Here is a 14,426-nt window from a genome sequence, read left to right as displayed (position 1 = left end):
CTTTTTTGGGGGGAGCTATCTTACGAAGCTAGTCTGGTATAGAGTAAGTATCCTTTTTACGTATATGATTTGTGTATTTAAGAGATATATAGCCAGCTTGTAAGGTGAGTTCCTCTCATGTACATTTAAGTAATTGTATGCAAATTACATAAGACTTCCGTTGTTCATTTAATTATATTTTTCACTCAAAACAGTATATGTATATTTAGGTTATTTTTAAGAAATTACTTTTTTCACATATTTTGTTACAAAGTCTTATGTAATCTCGTCTAGGTATACCGTATGATCAATGCGAGGTTCGAACGCAAGGACTTATGTGATTTTTATGTTCTCACGAGGCTAGAATATGTATGACACTTCTGGTAATAAATTTACTCTTTTTTTTTTTTTTGCAATGTTTTGAGGATTAGGTGGGCAAAATTAACTGAGAGAATGTTGCCTTGCAAGCAAGGTTAGTTCCCTTGTTAGATTTACTAATTTGGCAAGTTTGGCATTGTAAGTACTGACCCCCAAGCTTCAAGACTCCTGACCTAGAAGGATCAATATATGTATATGCCCGTAGGAATGCATGAGCAGCAGAAGAGATCCAGCCTGTCCCTTTGAAAGAGCCAAAGTTCGTCTGCCCTCTCCTCTCAAGTACATCAAGTGTGTGCCCTCTCAAATGAATTAACGATTTCTATCCAACATTACCTGACCACTGCATGGCAGAGGCCTTAGACATACCCTTTCACTCCCATCTGTTTATGGTATTTATATATATATATATATATATATATATATACACACACACGCACACACACACACATACATATATATATATATATATATATATGTATCTATCTATTTATCTATCTATCTCTATATATAAATATATATATATATATATATATATATACATATATATATATATATATATATGTATATATATGTACATACATATATATATATAAATATATATGCATAAATGATATATATATATATATATATATACACACACATATATATATATATATATATATATCTCTTTATATATATATATATATATATACATATGTATATATATATATATATATATAAATGTATATGCATAAATGATATATATATACATACATATATATATATATATATATATATCTGTATATATATATATATATATATATGTGTGTGTGTGTGTGTGTGTGTGCGTGTGTATGATGAACTGCCTTAACTCAAATTCTTTCAAATATTTACTAACTCTCGTTATCAGCAATATATTGCTCATTTTTTAAGGAGAATATAAGGAGAGTAGAACAAGATATGGGTATACTATAAAGAGTTTGGAGGTAACATCGAATATCACTTCCCAGCAAAATTAAAATATACATTTCACCCCTAGAATCGATATTAAATTAGGGGCACTAGTTCTGCTATATCAGTGTAACAAATTTTGAAAACTTCCTTAACTTTATTATTTTTATTCCTTGCTAAGCAATAACCCTAGTTGGAAAAGCCAGATGCTACAAGCCGGACTCCAACAGGGATAATAGCTTAGCGAGGAAAGGAAACGAGGGGAAAAAATAATATCAAAATAAATATCTCCTATATAAACTATAAAAACTTTAACAAAACAAGAAGAAGAGAAACAAGACAGAGCAGCATGAGTGAGTGTACCCTCAAGCAAGAGAACTCTAACCCAAGACATTGGAAGACATTGGTACAGATGCTATGGCACTACCCAGGACTAGAGAACACTGGTTTGATTTTGGAGTATCCTTCTCCTAGAAGAGGTGCTTATTATAGATGAAGAGTCTCTCCTACCCTTAACAAGAGGAAAGTGGCCTCTGAACAATTACAGTGCAGTAGCCTCTTGGATGAAGAAGTTTTGTTTGGTTATCTCAGTATGGTCAGGTGTATTAGGACAGAGGAGATAAGTAAAGAATAGTCCAGACTATTCGTTGTGTGTGTGTAGGCAAAGGGAAAATGAACCATAACCAGAGAGAAGGATCCAATGTAGTACTGCCTGGCCAGTCAAAAGATCCCATAACTCTCTAGCGGTAGTATCTCAACAGGTGGTTGGTGCCCTGGTCAGCCTACTACCCATAAAATATTGAGAAGGATTTTGGGAATTAAATAGCTCCAACATATAACAAATGCGGCAATTCTTGAAGTGGAAGGGGTGCCCAATGTCAATGATTTAGGTAGATTACCATGATGGAGATGAATAGGACATATTTTAGGAAGGGAGGCTGAGTTTGTCCACTATGTAGGCCGCTTGAATAGAAGCTGTTGGGCAGAAGAGATCGCGGTAGACCAAGAGAAACGTGGGTGATGACAATTGGAGGGAGACTGGATCGGAGAATTGGGTTGAGCTCAGAGAGAGAGCCCAGGAGTAGTCATATAGCATGAATTCATTGAGACTAGTACATGACCCAGACAACTTTTAGTACAATCAGCGGGCATTAAATACCACAATATTTGTTGATAGCCGTACAGTACACAAAAATGTTGGCCGCATAGGTTAAAGGTTTCCATGATAATTGAACATGTTTATGGTTGCTATGCCTAGTCGCTTGAAGAGAAATCTATCATGGAGTAGTTGTGTGAGATATTCATAGTTGTTCATGTTTTTTCATCGTTTACTGCAACATGTTATATATCATATGAAAACTGAAAGTTTTGCTTTCCAATTACGTCATTATTGTGTGGATGAAAGAAACAAGAGAAACGTTATATGGCAAAATATGTGAAACATACCACAACGTTGTCTGTGATTTCTCTATCTCTCGTGCTCTTTTTCCATTTCCTGCTGTGTCTGATGCAATATATTCCAAACTTAAGCATTTATCTATATAACATAGCACCTTATTCATAGATAACATTTCAATGATAATATAATTCTGCATTTTGCCACTATAAGTGTGAAAAGTTAAGTCTAGAATTTACTTTTATAACATCAAATTCATGTCACATAAAATTCCTATCAATGTTAATTGATATCTTTTAGGCTTTCTCTCATAGGTGTAGGAAAGCTGAGTGTAATAGATGAGGAAGATTATTGTAGACCTTGCAAGGTACCTCGTTGCACAGGAAACTGACAGTGTTGTGGGATATGTTGTCAAGTTACAGATGTCAAGGACCTATGCGCTCTAAAAGATATGAACTCTTAGGGCGTACTCTTAAATGTAGCCCAACTTTATCATCATTCAGACATAATAAAATTTGTGGGGGGACTAACGGATTCAGCCTGAAAGCTGGAGCTGTGACAAGATATTATTCAACAGCAGGATACCAAACCATGTGTCTTCAGAAGTTGAGAAATATGACCAAAGTCCTGTCTTCCACCGTTAAATATACTGACCAGCAAAGAATTAGAATTCTTCGAGATGAGCAAAAAAAAAAAAAAAAAAAAAAAAGTGCTTGATTCAATGACAAAAGGATTTTATGACCGCTCATCAAAGTTGAAGCTGAAAACTTTCAGAGATATATAGAACTCAACAATGATTGCCGCTGCTAACAGGGAAGTTATCTTGAAGGCTGACCATAAGCTGATTGGCCACTTGATGCTTGAGATATCTAGTGGAAATCTTGACATGCCGACTGTGTTGGAACATTTATTAGGCCCTCTACTGTGGCCTTTGGCCAACTGTGATGAAACTGGAAAGCAGACAGGTAATTCTTTATTGTCAAAAGCACTAGAAAAGAAAGTACAGCCAGCAGATGAAATTTCCACACAAGTAGACTGCATTATTGATAGGATGGCTATATTTCACAAGGTTAGTGGTGACAAGAGAATCTACTCTGAAGTGGCTCAAACAGTATTTGCTTCAGCCCTAAATGTGTCAAGACGAAGCACACGAACAGATGTAGTGTTTGATGTCTAGGATGAAATCAGCATAAAAATGCTGAGGGAATGAAGGCCTGAAGAAGGTGGGATTAATTTCTCCAGAATCCAACCTGGGCATAGAATCCAGCAGGAGAGGACCCTTCTTCGATCAGCTGAGAGCAAGACAAATCTCATAAAGTTTCATACAGAGGAAACGGTGAAACCAGAATACTGGGAAAAACGTAGCTCCATGGAGAACTATGTCTCATGTTTATGAATGTATGAGTGTATGAATGATTTCAGTTAGTGCCATGACTTCTTTCCAGCTTATGAAGAGGCAGACATCAGAAGGATTAAGCATGCAAAGCATGCATTTGACACTGTCAACTCTGTGGTTTTGGTATCAGGAGATACAGATGTTTTTGTGCTCGCACTTGTTCTCGTCTTCATCAGAAGAGGTACTAAAGGCCTATCACGCCACACTTGCTTTGCAACTTGGCGGAGATATTTGCTCTGCAATATTTGGTAAATATGCCTTCCCTGGTAATGATTCAGTTAGTCCATTCTCAGGCAAAGGAAAACTATGAGCATTCAACCACATCACAAAAAGGCCCCTCTATGTGAAGCACTGATACAGTTGGGACAATCATAGTAGCTGTCCCCAGACTTCATCAAGGTAATTCAAGAGTTTACTTGTACCATTCACTCCACAATAGCATCAGAGACAGCTGTCAATGACCTTAGATTTCATATGCTAAGTATAAAAAGGGTAATATGGAATCAAGTCCGATACCATCTCGTGAAGACACCCTATTTCTACCTTCCTTAAGGGCAAATTACCAAGCTGCTATTTTGAGTTGTAGTTTGTCATCAAAGCCTGGCATCCCAAGTCCAGACTACCATGAATGGACATCAAAATTGGTGGCAAATGAACGCCTATTATTTATAGGTGTGATTGAATGCATTAACTACATTGCCAGAAAATAGATCTTGAAACATTCAAAACGTTTGGCAAGACTGCGGTATTTGGGCATAAAATAAGAATATACAAATTAGAAAAGTCAATAAAATACATGTGAATAGATAGAAAAACTTCTCAGCTTTCAAGAGATATGTTGCACACGAAGCTACCAAAAGAGAATAGAAAACTGTTAGTGCACTCTCCTCTCGTCATTTAATATGACAAGTCATATTAAACTGGCCTAAATTTTAGAGAAAGCTGTGACCCAGGTATGACTGCCGAACCTTTTCATGAACTACAGGCATATGACTCTCATGAAAATATGGTGTGATTTAGTGAATCAAAATGGTAACAATTTCTCAATTTTTGGCCTCTGGCTCATGGACTACCCTATGCACCGGGTGAATGCCATAGGATCAAGATATAATAGGATAAGATACATACATATATATATATATATATATATATATATATATATATATATATATATATATATATATATATATATATACATATGCATATATATATATATATATGTGTAGAAATCACGAAAGCTGACACGTGATGAATATAAAATATATTATAGCCACGAAAGGAAAAATTAAAAAGACTTGATTGGAGTTAGTACTTTCATCCACTCAGGACATTATTCTCATTGCTGAGTTTGATAATGTCCTGAGTGGATGAAAGTACTAACTCCAATCAAGTCTTTTTCATTTTTCCTTTCGTGGCTATAATACATACATATATATATATATATATATATATACATATATATATATACATATATATGTATATATATATATATATATATATGTGTGTGTGTGTGTGTGTATATATATATATATATATATATATATATATATATATATATTCAAGTAATGCGCATACATATACAGTGAAAGATATACCAAGAGAGCGAACATCCTCTATTCGGGTAGTGTATATTTGGGTTTCTGATTAACATTTTATATTTACATCCAGAAGCTCAACATCTATGTCCATGATCCGCACTGGCTCCTAATCTAAATATTTTTCTTATTCAAACCGTTAAAATGTTTTGAACTCGTGTTAGAGAGAGAGAGAGAGAGAGAGAGAGAGAGAGAGAGAGAGAGAGAGAGAGAGAGAGAGAGAGATAATATTTTTATGATCTAATAATTTGATGCATAATACCTAGGTAATTTGAAGGAATTTTTTATTAAAAAATATTCATCTCCTAATTATACTATCTGACATAAGACCTAAGGGTAATCTTTTCCTCGAGGCATTATCATTTCTGACATCGAATTATAACAGTTATTTGTGTTCTTAAACGTGAAATAATAATAATAATAATAATAATAATAATAATAATAATAATAATAATCTTTATTCCAGAAAAAGCCCTATACAGAGTTACAATAAGAGTACAGTGATGTAACACTTTTGACATCGGTAAAAAAAAGGTGGGATATGCAAAAATATCAGTGATATATTATAAACATCAATTAGCAGGTTGATCACAGAGTTCTAATGTCTGGGTAATAAAATCACAATAGAATTAACGCTTAACAATGATGACAACATACATATCAGCATACAAAAAAAAAAAAAAAAAAAAAAAAAAGAAGAAGAAATGGCGATGACAATGATAAATATGTTGGAACAGAAATTGCTTGAATAACGAAAGAACACTGGAAAAAAATCGAGTCACAGAGCAGGTGGTGTGAAGGAAATACAGGACTTCCCGACAGCAAAGATGTAACATGATAAAACACGTTATCATAACATTACTGGGTATTATCCCTAAGTTATTTAGTGATGAAGATTTGGCATAGCCACACTATCAAATATTAGTGAATACAATTCATTGTACTGACGCTTCCGTATTCCAGGTTTCCCAGATTTTGGATTTTATTCTCGCTGCACTTGCAAGCACATTTTGAATTAGGGGATTTTCACTAGACCGCAGGCGGGAGGTGAGACTTACTATAGAGCGTCGAATGATGGTTTTTAGGTTATCCAGTCTATTTTCAACAAACATCGCTGAAGCTGAATGGTGCCTCGGGGTATTGGTGAGGTGTCTTAGGATATCATTGTGAATGACTGTGATACGTCTCATCGATTCACGCGTATAGTTTGCCCATAGCGAGCAGCCGTATACGTTATAGCAGTAGGTTTGAAATAGGAGTTTTTTGATATCTTGGCGGCAAAAGGCAAATCTTCTCGTCACCATGTTCCCTAGACAACACAATTTATGTCGCCTGTTTTCAATGTCAGATGTGTCCTTTAAATCTTTCGTAATGATGTGACCTAGGTAAGGAAAATCCTTGACACATGCTAGCTGATGGTTTTGGAGGAAAATATGTGGATCATCTACGAATCGGAGCGCTTTAGGAAGGACAGACATGCACTGTGTCTTCGATTCGTTATAGATTATGTCATGTTCATTAGCGTATGTGTTGCAGGTGTCGATAAGACGTTGTAGGCCTTGGGCAGAGGGGGAGATGAGGACCATAGCGTCAGCGTAGCAAAGGTTATTTATGGTAAAGCCATTAACCGTACAACCAATGGGAAGTGAATTCAGTCTGATATTCAAATCGTCTGTGTAAACATTAAATAAATATGGTGAGAGGATGCCTCCTTGCCTGAGACCGAATGGCTGGGAGAGGACATTTCCCCGTTTGACACAGAACTATTGTGTTGTGAACCAACAGTTTAATATACCGATGAGATATAGAGGAGTTCCCCTTTTGCGTAGTTTCAAAAAGAGTTTTAGATAGTTTACTCTGTCAAATGCCTTCCGCATGTCTACAAAACATAAGTAGACAGGTGAGGCCGAGGATATACAGAAATTCAATAACTCCTTTAAAATATATATACAGGTGTCAGTCGAGTGGTTAGTCTTAAAACCAAATTGATTGTCTGCGGTGTGGAGAAATGGTGCAAGGCGACGGAACAGAAGAGATTAAAATATTTTCGATGAAATTGTTGTAATGGCGATGGGGCGGTAGTTTCCTGGGTCACTGGTATCCTTCAGTTTGTTTTTTATGAGAGGTATTAAGTGGACAAGTAGAAGGGTTTCGGGGAGATATTGGTGTAATATACAGGCATAAAATAGTGCAGGAAATAGGATATAAATTATAGGGTGGCAGAATTTGAAAGCCTCGGCAGGAAGGCCATCGCAGCCAGGTACCTTGTTACTAGGTAATTTCTTGATAGCCTCGCACACGTCACTCGAGGAGATACGGTCATTATATTGAAAATCCATTTAGTCATTGATGAGAGTATCCACTTCATTTCGGGTATCTTGGTCATTTATACAATTTAGGATGGTACTAAAGTGATCCCTCCCACATTCTTGCAATGGATTCTTCGCCAACTGCATCCCCTACTCTTTGGGATAATTTGTTTGACTTTGGGTTTAGTGAATTAATATCTTTCCAAAGATGGGGGAAGTCATGGTTGGTCAATTTTCTGGACAATGCATCGACTCGTAGCTGATTTTCGTTGCTACGACATTGACGAAGAGCAAGTTTGAACTGGGCTCTCGCTTGTCTCATCTGTAGAGCATGGGGACCTTCTCTCTGGCTACCATCATTCCTCCAAAGAAGGAACATTTCTCGAGAGTGTGCATAGAGGTCTTTAACTAAGTCATTCCAACCAGGTATGTTTCGATCGTTACCTTTAGAGAGTCTAAACGTGTCTTTTCCCGGCTCCGTAAGGCATTTATTATATTTACGTAGAATTTCTTTAGTTTTGTTTTATGCTGTTCGTTGCGGCAATTAGGATTATTGCAGAGCAGGGCTTCAGCAATTTGAGTTATCGAGCGGAGATTACTTTCAGATAAGCGATTGAATGCAGTGGACTTTTGGAGGTTGGAGAAATCCCATGAGATGGATGGTAGCCTCTCCCTTTGGATGGGTACCGCCGGGAGGGAGGGTGTGTGAAATGTGATCTGTATAGGTATGTGCTCGTATGCAGACGAAAGGTCGCATCGTATAATACATTCAGTGATAGAGCTATGCAGGCGGTCAGTGGTAATACAATGATCAAGCCAGGATGTGATGGGCATATCATTTCTGTTTTGTATATAAGTAAAGGAGGAAGGAGGCAGGATGGCAACATCGCTAATTTGAAGAGATTGTTGAAAACAGAGACGCTGTAATTCATTATAGAAAAGTCTAGATGGGTGCGCATTAAAGTCTCCTATTAGGCACACATGGTCAGCGGAGGTATCATTAATGATACCTTGGACTTCTCCTAGTAATATACAATACTGATCAAAGTTTGACTGACACTCCCAGGGGAAGTATACATTAATCACTAATATGGTTTTACCTTTGATCGTTACTTGTAGGCAAAGAAGTCTGTCAGTTTGATACGTCACTGGTTTCCCGCACTTACCCAGAGATCTATGCCATAAAAATGAGAGACCTCCATTCGGACGACCTTGAATGATGTAGTCATGAGTAACCATCGACGATACAGAGAAACTGTTATAATCAGCATAAACCGAATCACTGATAGCCAGGTCATGGGGGAGGAGTAAGGTTTCTTGCATTGCAATAATGCCACGGAAATCATTGCAGAACTCATTAAGAACAGGTAAATTTCGCTTGATCCCGCATATGTTCCAAGACAAAACACTTAATGAGCAGAAATCTCAGGGGGTGTGGGTGTGGCAGGTGCCGGGGCGTTGTCAGGGGAGGCTGGTTGTTGTAGGTGAATTTGGGGGACTAGGGTCGCTGGGGGAGGGCGATCTCTTTTAAGATCATAAAAGGACACATATGCTCCTGGGCCAAAGTTTTCGCCTACCAGGAGCTCTCGATGATGGAATAAACAGGAAACCCTGTATGCAACTTGACCTACTGCCTTACACTTGAGGCTATGAAGAATGAGGGGGTCTGATCCTGTTATATCCCTAACCCGGAGCCTGATGGCATCTTCAGTCACTGAGGAATGCAGGTTGTGGACAACGACGTGGCATCTCTTTGGGCGGTGGTGAGGGGAGATATTCCCGGATGAATGCTGGTTGACCTGTCTGCGGTTGCGGTCGGGTCGGAACTTTGTCTTTCGCTGGGAGGTCTGCCATCCCTCATCATCTTCTTGGGCATTTGACATTAGCGCTCTGGCATATGAGACGGTCGTAGGGGGAGAGGGGGGATAGATAGGAGGGGGAAGTGGTGGTATCCAAAACTGGTGTTTGCTTCGTAACGATCCTTGGCCCTGTATTAGGCAGGCTAGAGCGGGTGTTTTGTGGGTCTGAGGTGGATGTGGGGTCAGTCGAGGGTTGTTCAAATGTCAATTGGGGTTGGTCCGTGGGGTCATTCAATTTATTACATTTTCCCTTCAACTCTCCAATTTGATTTGTTATTTCATTGATTTTTAGCCCCATTGAAGCGGATGCATCATTGATTTGCAGGGTCATTGCATCACTGATTTGCTGCTTCATTGCAGCGATGGCATCATTGATTTGGTGACCCAATGCATCACTGATTTGTTGCCTCATTGCAGTGATTGCGTCACTGATTTGCTGCCCTACAGCATCACTGATTTGCTGCCTCATTGCAGCGATTGCATCAGGGATTGCACGGAGATCTACAGAGTTATTCGACAGCGAAGTTGACAACTCCAAGGCTTTTACTGCAATGTTATGTACAGTCATTATATTGAGGTCAGCTGGCTGGGCCGGAGGTAGGATGTATGGGTTACCCGCGCAAATGGTAACATTTGTTGTGATTTTGAGCCATGTTGACATGAGAGAGATTTTCTTCTGAGAAGTCAGGCTCTTTGCATTTCGATCATTCCGAATGCGGTCGGGCATATAGTCTTTGTACGAGACATATGCAATTGTGATATCTTCTTCCGTGAAAAAATTTCTCACGACATCTGTGATGGACTCCGGATCGCTGTTGTTAGGACGAGAATTGATAAAATAAACACAATTGTTCTGTATGTGAGGGGTAGAGGGACGAGAGGCACTATCGACACTCGGGGTAATTTTTTCTATGTCAACCTTGTGGTTAGGGTGAGCGAAGAGCAAACCGTTACTCCTCTCTTTTTATTTTTCTTATTTTCACTGTTTGAACCGAAAGCAGCCAATGGCACTGGGGGGGGGGGGGAAGAAATTTCGGGCACTGATTGGGTTAGAGGGAAATTTTCAATTATAACAAGAATCACAGGATTGCAAGTGATAAAGAACACTTCACTAGGCAGAGCAGCACTTCATGCACATACACACACATTTTTAACGGGAAGGCACGTAAATGACCTTAGATATTCCAGTAAGTGTCCGGAGCGCCCCTGCGCACGTCCACCTCACAACATTTCATTTGATAAAAGATATCAAATACAAAATTACTATATGTTCAACATGAGAACTTATTAGCAGGTATTTTTTTTAAAAAATAAAGTGCATAAAAGCATATGCATAACAAATTTTTCAAAAACTTTATGGAAAAATATTGAGTTCTTTTTACTGTCATCTATAATATATTGGACTGAATTTTAGAAGTGTTTTTGAAAAAAAAGAGTGGATTCACAATCATGAATACTGTATTACCTACCATCAGCACAAGACGATAGTCATTGAGTTAACACATATTGTTTGTGAAGTCTATACTATTTATACACTGACTTCTTTTATCTCCTGAATTGTGAGAGCAATTCAAGATGCAACAGATGACTGTGGGAGCCAAAATTCCCCATTCGGCCTGCAAGTTATGTAATAAGTCCCTCTCCTGAGAAAGTAATATGCTCCAAGGTAATTTTCCTATAAGAAAATTCAAGAAATATTAAAAGGCCTATATTCTATGCAACGGGGCTTTTCTTTCAGTCTCTCATTCGTTTAGCAATATTGCTTTTGATCATAAAAAAATCAAATTATACTTTATGATTCTTTTAATAAATATATATCTACATTACATTTATTTAACATAAAGGAAGTGTTCAATCTCATTGAGAATTATGAATATTAATTTTTATTTTCACTTATAATTTAGTAAATCTAACGTTATCCGTTTCAAAGCCGGTTTTCCACTACTATATTAAAGTTTCTCCATTTGGCATTTCCAATAATGAAGTATATGTATATCATATATATAGAAAAGAGGCAATAGCATTGTTGAAAAGAAAGAACATTTTCCAAAGAAGATCATATCGATAGAAATACCACAAACTTCACAGACAATGACTATCGTCTTCTGCTGATGGTAATACAATATTCATAATTGTGGTTCCATTTTATATTTTAAAAAAATATCTTATTGTATATCTAACACAATATAGTTGAATAAAATAAATACATTTTGAACATTTCTCTGGACCTAGCACCTTACCTTTAAAACTCATATGGAGAAGTAGTTTAGGACGACGGCAAAAAGAACTCAATATTTTTCCAAAAGCTTTTCACGTTTAAGAAAACAGATAACTGTAATAATTCTATGTCATAAATGATAATGATTCGAGGAAAAGATTACGCTTAGGTCTTATTTCAGATAGTATGATTTGGAGATGGATTTTTTAAAACAAAAACATGCTCTAACTTTCTATCTAATCATTAAATAATAAACATACTCTATCTCTCTCCCTCTCTCATTTAATGGTCTGAGTAAGAAAATATTTACCGTAAGAGCCAGTACGCATCTTCGACATAGTAAATTTTGAGCCTCTTTATTTAAATAAAGAATTTTAATCATAAACTCAGATACACTACCGGAATAAAAGATATTTTCTGTCTGTCTCTCTCTCTCTCTCTCTCTCTCTCTCTCTCTCTCTCTCTCTCTCTCTCTCTCTCTCTCTCTCTCTCTCTCTCTATGTAACATATATTCAAAACTTTTTTAACGGTTTGAATAAGAAAATATTTAGAGCAGGAGCCAGTGCGTACCTTGAACATAAATATTGAGCCTATGTATGTAAATGAAAAATAATAATTCAACCAATGCGCTTAACTTACAAGTTGCCCAGGTAACAGACTACAGTGTTTACAATACCTGATAGTAAGCAGAAAATGTGATGGGAACCCAACTGTCAGTGATAAATTGATCACATCATAAAAATATTACCCACATCAAGGCAGAGAGAGAGAGAGAGAGAGAGAGAGAGAGAGAGAGAGAGGGAACATCTATTCCGGTAGTGTATCTTTGAGTTTATGATTAACATTCTTCATTTACATATACAGGCTCAAAATTTATGTCCAAGATACGCACTGGTTCTTACTCAAAATATTTTCTTATTCAATTGTTAAAATCGTTTTGAATTCATGTGAGAGAGAGAGAGAGAGAGAGAGAGAGAGAGAGAGAGAGAGAGAGAGAGAGAGAGAGAGAGAGAGAGAGAGAGAGAGAGAGAGAGAGAAAACAAAAATCCTCTACTCCGGTAATATATCTTTGAGTTTCTTTGAGTTTAGGGTTAAAAATTTTCATTTACATACACAGGCTCAACATTTATGTACAAAGCATGCACTGGCTCCTACTCTAAATATTCTTGTACTCAAACCGTTAAAAGAATTTTGAATTCATGTTACAGAGAGAGAGAGAGAGAGAGACAGAGAGAGAGAGAGAGAGAGAGAGAGAGTGTTACAAGGCGTTACTATGATTTTGGATGATTCAAAGACTTTTAGTCCATCCGCAGAGACTCGATATGCTTTTTGGTAAACCTATTTACTTTAAGCATTAAAAATTTCTTATGATCCTATTTAACTTATTCTTCAACAAGTTTACCGTGTTACTGTTCACTACATCTGCTAGAAGTCTATTCCAAGTATTTTTTTATTTTGTATGTAAGGAAATTTCACATTGAGTGGTATATTTTTTCAATTCCTGTTTGTATCCGTTACCTCTGGATTGGTTTGTGCTAAGCGTGAATAGATTGTTGTAATTTTCATTTGGTATTCCTTTAAGAATTTTGAATTCCTTTTTTTAACTCTCCCCTCAGTCGTCGGGTTTGTAGATCAAATAAGTTCAAACCTTCCATCCTTCGTCTATATACAAATCACCTTGATGTTGGGACTAGTTTGGTGGCCCTAGCTTGAACTGCTTCCAGTCTATCTATATTCTTCTGAATACTTGGAGCTCAGAATTGAACTCCGTATTCAAGATTGGGTCTTACTAGTGATTTGTATAGCTGTAGCACAGAGTCTTGTTCCTGCATTTATTTTTTCTCTTTGTGTAACGTATTAGTTTTTAGCTTTCTTTTCCGCTTTTATGCTCTGTTTGGTGAACTTCAAATCCTAGCTGACAATAATACCGAGAACTTCCTCCTGGTCCACACTTTCTATTTAATTACCCAGCTATGACTAATATTGATGGTTACTATAACCTCTGAGCATTGATATCTAGTTCGGGGATGGTTGTTGATATTTCTCTAGTGAATTCCAAATCTTTTGTTATATGTTGCTTTTTATTGGCTTTTTTATTGTTTACTTATGCTAAAAATTCTTTTTGTTTTTCTTTTCTAGCTGGAGACACTCTTTTCTCTTCAATGATCTTGGCCATTCTAACTAGTATCTACTTTTCGGCTTAACATCTTGTGTTCGGAAATTTCATGAATTGAAGGCTGTGGTCCCAATGATTTATGTCTGCTGTCTGTACTTCATTTACTGTATTTCTCTGTTAAACCACTAAGGTTGGGGAGTTCCATTCGGTAAATTGCTCTTTTTTCTTTATATATTTTTACAAAAGACTC

General features: G+C 37.0%; 1 protein-coding gene across 2 annotated transcripts in view; it reads right to left on the bottom strand.

The window, feature by feature from the left end:
• The window catches only part of LOC137629418 (inactive heparanase-2-like), a 34,010-nt gene extending 22,646 nt beyond the window's left edge, over positions 1-11,364 (bottom strand). The window contains exon 1 of one of the 2 annotated variants that reach the window (XM_068360654.1): positions 11,312-11,364. The gene's annotated coding sequence lies outside the window, so the exon portion shown is untranslated. Of the gene's footprint in view, positions 1-11,307 lie in introns of both variants that reach the window. The other variant, XM_068360655.1, reaches the window with a different exon arrangement.
• Between the last annotated feature and the right edge of the window lie 3,062 nt (positions 11,365-14,426).

This window comes from Palaemon carinicauda, chromosome 37 (genome assembly GCF_036898095.1).
Source record: "Palaemon carinicauda isolate YSFRI2023 chromosome 37, ASM3689809v2, whole genome shotgun sequence".
Taxonomy (NCBI): domain Eukaryota; kingdom Metazoa; phylum Arthropoda; class Malacostraca; order Decapoda; family Palaemonidae; genus Palaemon; species Palaemon carinicauda.
The sequence above is the reverse complement of the archived record's forward strand: the minus strand, read 5'-3'. Positions and strand labels throughout refer to the sequence as shown.